Genomic DNA, 8,940 nt, shown 5'->3' on the forward strand with positions numbered 1-8,940 from the left:
TTTTTTTTTTTTTTTGGTCTGGCTGGCACGGGGATCCGAACCCTTGACCTTGGTGCTATCAGCACCATGTTCTGCCGAGTGAGTGAGCTAACTGGCCAGTCCCTCAATTCTTTTCTCTAAAGCTCATCAGAGGTGAATTCACACAACCGAATTTATTATCCCATTAAGCTATTTTAATGAATGTATCATTAAATATAACAAAATTTATGCTGCTAATTGCCCCAATGTTACTTACTTACTGAATGTCTACTTTGTTTCTGGGTCTATCAGGTGGCAATGGTCCTGATATTTAAGCTATAAGGTTAAAAAATGGTAAGGAAAAAAAGAACACATTTTGCTTAAACTACTCTCATTTATTGGCCAAGTAGTTGCTGGCTCATTGATCTGCCATCGGCCTCTGTGTGGGGTCTGTTTAACTGTCCCTTTCCCTGTGTAGACTGTAAACTCCTCAGGGGCAGGACTGCACATTAGTCAAGACATCCCTGGAGAATACACCAGTTAGTGTTTGTTTCACATTGTTGGTGTATTTGTTCAAGATTAATATAATTGTGAAATGAACTGTTACATTATCTTATAAGCCTTTCTTTTTCTAATTAGAAACTCATTTTTAAAAATTTAATGTATACAATAGATCTCTCCTTGAAATAAAATATTTTAAATGTAACTGTGTTTTCTATTTAAACAATCCTATGGTGAATACTTTTGTGATCTAAACAAGCAAGTCTTAATTTGCATGTTTTGCAAATGAAGATTTTCACTGGTCAGTTTTTCTTTAAGGGAAATGTGCCTAAATTCTCATTTGGGTTGGAATCAGCCCTAGGGATCCTGAGTCTGAGCCTGACAGCTAGACCTTGTTTTTTCCACTGTAGTGGAAAGAGTCCACAAGGACCTAAAAGCCATGGAGAAGGTAAATGCTAAAATAAAGAGGATATCACCTTCCAGACTTGGAATTTTCTCCCTTTTATGTGGTTCACTTGTATGAGGGGTCTTCAAAAAGTTCATGGAAGGATTCATATTATCTGTTAATTCAATTTTCCACAAACTTTTGAATTACCCTTATATTTACTTTTTAGGAAGATTCCAGAAGCTTAAGCGTGTTCCCGCAATACTCATGGAATTAGTTTTTATGCAAATTAATGCCCTTTCATGAAAATTTAAACTTGAATTCCATTTAAATAGAAATTTAAAATCTTAACCATTTTCTCTGGGACATTCTTTCTGTAAGTCAAGCCCTAGTCCACATTAATGAATGGATGATAGTTGGCCTACTTGGGAGTCTTAACTCATCCATAGCAGGAGTCTGTAACACCAGAAATTCACAAATGAGTTGATATTAAATTACATAAGAAAAAAATGTGGACAAATAATTACATGTTCTGAAGTTCTCAGAAACGTATGTTTTTGAGATTGGCTGTTTGGTACCCATATTAAATAGCATGGCACCACATCTGGATTTTAGCAAGAGGCCCCCAGCTGGAGGAAGAGAGACTGATGTTGAGACCAAATTCCCACCAGCTCTTCTGTGGCATTTTATGCTGGGTGTCAAAGTCTCCTGCATTTGGCACTCTGTGTGCTCCTTTGAAATTTATATAAGCTTCATTTTAATACAATTTAAAAACACTAGTTAATGAACCCTATCATTACAAATTCTGAGTTGGAAATTGTATGTAAACAGACAGAGGCATCCCCAACCCTTTCTAGATAGCCTTTAAATTTTGATGACTGGCAAGAGCATTTTGTGCTTCTCCTCTAAGTATCAATCTCTTATCATCATTCTACTTTATTCACACAGGGACTAATTACCAACTTTTTATATGAAGCAGCATTAGGATAAGCTCACAGTGGGGTGCTCAGATTTTTTCCATCCTCATTGGAAAGTAAACCCTTAGGTCTTCTTGAATATATTACAGCGCTGACTTTTCAGACACAGCGTTCGGGCTCTCTGTGAAGATGAAGATAACTTATCTCTGCCTCCCTGGTAACTGCCACAGTGGCGCAGCCTGTAAACCTCCCTGTTTAACACACTTATTTTTGAGAAGGGTCCTTGACTGAGCAAGGGGACTGGGGGGTCATCAGTGTGTTGAAACGGAGCGTGTTGTCTTTTGCTGAGATATCAGATAATTAGCTTTGTTAATCTTCCACAGGTGGGGAAAAAAATCTCATTTTTAAAAAGCATAAAGGTGGGAAGAAGAGGTACTATTTTGCACCTAGAGAATATTTCTTTTCCTTGAGGCTTTTGGAGAGATGATGATTTATAGATTGTTACACAATCTGCTTTCAGAAGGCTTTTTCCTTTGATGAGCCAGAAAGAGAGAAAGAAAACGAGAATTTTCTGTTAGGAATTAATTTTTAAAATTATTTTTTAAAGGACTAAATTTGAATAATTTATATGAATAATTTTGTAAGAACTTTTGGAAGTTGGAGAGCAACATGTTAGCTCTTCATATGAACAAAGTTTACTTAAAAAAGAGGTTGGGGGCTGGATGGTTAGCTCAGTTGGTTAGAGTGTGGTGCACATAGCACCAGGGTCCAGGGTTCGATCCCTGTACCAGCCAGCCACCAAAAAACAACAGGTCAGGTCTGGTCGGGCTGGACGGGCAGGATAGCTTTGGTGCTGATACTAAGATGAGATTCTATCCCCAGTTTCTAGCAAAACCTAAAACCCAAGATTTTAAACTCATTTCTATAAGTCCCTTATTATAATGTAGGTGTGTGTACACACACACACACACACACACACACACACACACACACACACACACACACACACGTGTGGCTACTTCAAAAAGCTCATGGAGAAATGAAATTAAAAAATAATACAAATATTTCCATGAACTTTTTGAATATCCCTCCTATGCTTCCTAACCCAAGAGCTATTTTTACCAACCAGAATATACAATTTAGTGCCTTTGTATACAAATTAGTAACAAGAAAATGCCACCTTTGGCAGGAGCTGTGTGCTAAAATGTTGACATAAAGCAAAGATACTAATTATGTACCTAGAAATAACAAGCCCTTACAACTGATTGGTGCTTTGTAGTTTATAAAGTATTCTAACATGCTTTAATTATTGATTTATACCTTCATGTATACACAATGTATAAATTCATTCATTCATTCAAGTCTGACAGCCCTGAGCCAGGTGTTGAAGATACAGGAATAAAAGACACAGTCTCGGTGTCGAGTAACTTATTTAATGTGATACAGCTAAGCAGTGGGGTGCCTTGGGGTCACATAGGACGGGCACCTAACCTTGGACTCAAGGGGCAAGAAGAGTTTCCGGGAGAGATGACACCCGAGGAGTTTTCAAAGATAAGTCAGAGTGAGCCAAGCAACACATAGAAGAAAACACATGTTCTGGGAGACAGCGTTCCATGTATAAAGCCCCAGAGAAGGGGAGAACAGAGAGGTCCCTGGAACACTTTAAGTAGCTCAACCTGCATGGAAGGAGAGCAGGCGGATGAGATGGGGGGGCCCATGAGGTTTAAGACTGTGAAGGGTGGTGCACATCAGATAGTCTGGATTTTGTTCTAGAAGTGATGCAGAAACACTGAAAGGTTTTAGGAAAGAAGGAAATGGTCAGCTTTCTGATTTAGAAAGAGCACTCTGCCAGAAGTGTGGAGAAGGGACTGGTGTGTGCAGGAGGGTAGGAAGGGAGCAGGCTCATGAAGGGAGACTGGTCAGGAGGCCGTTGCAGGAATACTGGTGAGAAATATGGCAGCCATGGGGTTGGGGTTGGACTGGAAAGTCATCAGGATGGTTGATGCAACAAGGTGTGTTGACCTTCGAGTAATAGAAAGTAGGAGAGAAAGATGGCTGTGGATGGCTTGTAGGCGTCTGTTAAAGGAGGAAGATGGTGGCCATCACTAGAGCAAGAGGAGGAAGCGATTTAAGGAGCAATATTTAAGGAATCTAGGTATGGCCATATTGAATTTAAGGAGCACATGGGACACTGGGTGGAGATGTCCAGGAGTTGGCCAGAAAATAAAGGTCTAGACCTCAGCAGAGAGGTGTGGGCAGGTGGTCTACATTTGGGACTCATCAATGGACAGGTGATGCGTGAAGTGTAGTGGGAGAACAGAAGAAGCCTAGGAGGTGGATTCTGGAGAAGGCTAACTTGTAAAGGATTCTGTCAGGAGGTGGTATCATAGGTACCATGAAATTAAGACTCGGAGATTAAATGACTCATCCAAGTTCTCAATGTTGGTAAGACCCAGGAAATGCGGGAGGAACTAACATTTACCAAGCACCAGTCTATATGCCAAGTATATATATGTATGTTTTCTCATTTAATCCTCAAGAATTTTATGTGGGAGGTCTAATTATTCCCATTTTCCAGATGAACAAACTGAGTCTTAGAGGGGTTGAATAACTTGTCTAGGGTTTCAGCAGTAGTATTCAGCAGCTCTGAGTTTATGAATAAGACTGTCTCACTCTTCAGCCCTTAAATCTCCCACCACAAAACTTCCCTCTGGCAGAGCTGGGACCTGAACCCTGCAGGGCCCATGGCTGTCATGTCCTAGAACTTTTGGTCATCCTGTCAGCCTGCAAGTTTCTGTCACCTGCTGGAGGTGGAGAACGGGGCATGCTGGTTAATCAAATAGTTCTGTTTCTAAAGGGATATGTCAATAAACAGTTTCCAGAGAATTTGAATGAAATTATATACGATTGACATTTATAATAGCATGTAATGCACCTTGATCTTTGATGATTTTGATGGAACTTTAACATCTGAAATGCCACAGATCATTATTATAATAGTAGTCACAGATGAGACTAAGCACTGTCTAGTGTCAAAGGGCATCTTAGTGGGGATGTCTCTGGGCAATCCCCACTCCAGCCCTTTCCATTTGAACTATGTGGGTGCAGGTCTAAGAAATAAGAGTTTCTCTACTTTTTCCTTTTTTAAGTATGGGGTTTCAGATAAAGGGTTCCACTGGTCAAAAAGTTTGAAGACCACTTCCTCTTGTGGTACAATCCCAATGTTCGAAGGACACGGTGGTCTAATCTGTGTAGTCTCAACGACCAGCTCTGTTGAGCAAGTCACTCAATCCCTCTGAGCCTGTTTTTCCAGCTACAAAATAGGTGAAATAACTCCATTTCTTAGGACCACTTAAAAGTAAAATAATACCTTAAATATGAGTCAACTTTTAAAAGTGCACAAGTATTGTATACTCACAAGGCTTTGTTTTTCTTAAACTCCTACAAATAAAATTGGAACATTTTGTTTGCCTCCAGTACACAGCCAGAAGGTGATCTTCTTACACAGCAATCTGATCATTTCCCCCTCCCTGAAGTTTCATGGACAAAACAGAATCTCCAGTCTTGCAAATTTCCAAAATTAATGGAAGGCAGAGTGATTACTTGCAAGCTTACTTCATTCCCATTCACAAAGAATATTCAAGAAAACATAATCAAGTCTTAAATTTCAGTTAAAGACTTTGAGGCCCAAATTTCCCCAAGACATACCAGCCACTCTGCACAAAATGCTTCTAATCCAGTGCCTAGCATAGTGCCCAGAAAAGACAGGGCATAGGAAATATTGTTGCATAAAGAATGTCACCTGCAGTGGTGCTTTATCCTTTCGTCAATTTTGTGGTCAAAATATGCAATCCCCAAAGGCAGCAGAGAACTCAGTGGGAAAGAATATTCTCACTAATAAAATGTCTTGATTTTTAGTCTTAGTTCTGTCTATCTAACTGTGAGGTCATGGGCATATTTCACTACTTTGGGCTTCACGTTTCCTCATCTGTGAATAGCAAGGGTTGGACTTGAAAATCTCTATTGTCACCCAAAGCCTTAATAGTCTACAACTGTGTGATTATGAATCAAAGTTCTGAAAGGAAGACACTGTATTTTGTTGCTAACAAACAGGTGCATGCATTGGTCTACATACACCCTGTCAACCCATCACCTGCTTTTTTACTTAATTGTCTCAATGTCACTTCAATTCTCCAAGATGGTTTTTGATCTGAATTACAAGTTATTTCAAACTTCACTTAGTATATAGCTACAATTCGACACAATGTGCCATAGGAAGACGGCAACTGAAGTCATTTACATGAAAGTAGTCCACTCTTTTACAGAGAACAATGTAGCTTTGCAATGTACAAATATGAAGCTTGCAGAAGTTTCCAGGCTAGCTCCAGTGTGCTGACATGTCAGACATCTTCTCTGTGAGTACACAGAATACAGAATTGAATACAAATGGCATTACCTAAATGTTGTGAATGAAACAATATTTCATGTATTTACATCTATTTCCTTCTCAGAATAAAACTGAAACTCCTTATCATAGTTAAACCCTATGAGGCACATTTCTTTGCCTCACTCACTTCTGTATAGATGCACTGGTCTTTCTTGCTGCTTCCTCAATATGCCAAACTTGTTTCTGCCTCAGGACCTTTGCACCTGCTGCTCTCTCATTCTGGATAGTTCTTCCCTTATTGTGTAGGACTCACTTCCTCACTTCACTCGTTGCCTTCCTCAGAGAAGCCTTTGCTGATCACCCTTTCTAAAAAAAAGCTTTGCATCACTCCCAAATCATGCCGTCTCCTCGTCCTGCCTTATTTTTCTTTAAACATTTCTTTAAAAATATATGTAATGTATGAAAGAGATGTCTGTACACTCATGTTCATTGCAGCATTATTCACAATGGCCAAGAAGTGTAAGCAACCAAGACGTCCTTCAGTAGGTGAATGTATAAGTAAAAACTGTGGCACATTCAGACAATAAAATATTATTCAACACTAAAAAGAAATGAAGGCTGGCTGGTTAGAGTGTGGTGCCGATGACACCAAGTTCCAGGGTTCGATCCCTGTGGCCAGCCACAAAACAAACAACAAAAAACACAAGAAATACAAAATCTTGAGCCCTATCCTAGACTGAGTTAATCAGAATCTACATTTAGGGGGCTGTCCTGTTAGCTTGGTTGATTGGAGCATGGTATTATAACAAGGTTAAGGGTTTGGATACCCAGACTGGCCAGTTGCCCCTCTGCCAAAAAAAAGAAAAAAAGAAAAAAGAAAGAAAGAAAAGAAAAAAAATTAACTATTGAGCCATGAAAAAACAGGGAGGAACTTTAAATGCATATTACTAAGTGAAAGAAGCCAGTTTGAAAAGGCTACGTACTGTATGATTTCAACTATATGATATTCTGGAAAGGCCAAAACTATGGAGACAATAAAAAGTTCAGTGGTTGCCAGTGGGTGGGTGGAGGGAGGGATAAATAGGTGGAACCCAGAGGATTTCTAGGGCAGTGAAACTACTCTGTATGATACTATGATGGTGGAGACATGTCATTGTACATTCGTCCAAACCCCCAGAACGTACACCACCAGGAGCAGTCCTAATGTGAACTGTGGACTTTGGGTGATAATGATGTATCAGTGCAGGTCCATGAGTTCTAACAAATGCTTCACTCTGGTGTGGAATGTTGATAATGGGGGGAAATGGGAAATCCCTGTGCCTTCCAGTCAATTTTGCTGTGAACCTAAAACTGCTCTAAAAAATAAAGCCTATTGGGCCGGCCCGGTGGCGCACTGCTACAGTGCGCTGCTTGGGAGTGCGGCGACGCTCCTGCTGAGGGTTCGGATCCCACATACAGACCGGTTCCCGCTCACTGGCTGAGCGAGGGGCGGGCGCAGCACCGAGGGTTGCGATCCCGTTGCCGGTCCGGCCCGGTACGGGCGCGACACTGAGGGTTGCGATCCGTTGCCGGTCATGAAAAAAGACAAAAAGGGAAAAAAATAAATAAATAAAGTCTATTGACAACAACGACAAAAAAAAAAAGATGAAAATAAAACTGCCATATAAATTTTAAAACCTAAGGAAAAAATGTTTAAAATGGTAAATATTATGTTATATGTATTTTAAAATAATTAAAAAAATAAAAAATGTATATGAAGTTTTAAACATAATATAATGAACACCCATGAATCTAGCACTCATCTGAAAAAGCAGAACATCACCAGCACCCTTCAGGCTAGCCACGTCTTCCTCCCATGAACAAATTCCTGATGTCGCAGAGATGACCACAATCTCGAATTTTGTGTTTCCCTTCCCTTGTATCCCTAAACTATATATTCGTATTATTGTTTGTTTTTGCCTGCTGTTGCATTATACATATATTTGTCTAATTTTTAAAACTGCCTGACACCCCCACTAGAACCAAAGCTGTGAAGCCAGAGACATGTACCTCTAGCACCTAGTCAGAGCTCAGCACAGACGATCCTCAATAAATACGTAAATAAATTTCCTGATTAAATACTGATTATCCTAAACCTAAAATCTTCTCTTTTTTCTTCTTTGCTTCTTTCCTTTTTGGCTTTTGACATGCTGCTATTCTTCCACATAAAATTCATGGCAGACTTTATTTTTGTTTCACACAGAATTGTTTTATAACAGCAAGCGAAAAGCACAAACTCCATTATGTATTGTGCTTTCTTGGGAAACAGATTCAAACAGGAATTTTGGCCGGGTGCTTTGATTATCGTGCCAAGCCTGCCTATTTTCCTTGAATCCTTTGGACTTTCCTGTGTGCAGAACATTTTACTTTACCATGTGCAAGACCTTCACCAGCTCACCCAATGACCCATACTGAGGACTGCAGAATATGGCTTTATTGGGTTCTATATACACAAGTGCTCAGTGAACATCTCTACCAGGATGGCTGGGGGCATCTCAAACTCAAAATTTCTGAGACTTAGCTCAATCTCTCCAGTCTTATGTCACCCCACACACCAACCTCCTTCAGTGCTTTGAATGTGCCTGGGCCAGTGCTGGTCCCCCTGCCTGGGACACTCTTCCCCTAACCTTTATTTGATTAACTCCTACTAACCCCCAGGCCTCAGCACAGACACCATTACCTCCAGGAAGCCTCCTTGAACCCCTCTCTGCTGTGATTCTGTAGCACGTTCCATGTGCCCATCGCGCAGGGCA

This window comes from Galeopterus variegatus, unplaced genomic scaffold (assembly GCF_000696425.1).
Source record: "Galeopterus variegatus unplaced genomic scaffold, G_variegatus-3.0.2 Scaffold11677, whole genome shotgun sequence".
NCBI classification, from domain to species: Eukaryota; Metazoa; Chordata; class Mammalia; order Dermoptera; family Cynocephalidae; genus Galeopterus; species Galeopterus variegatus.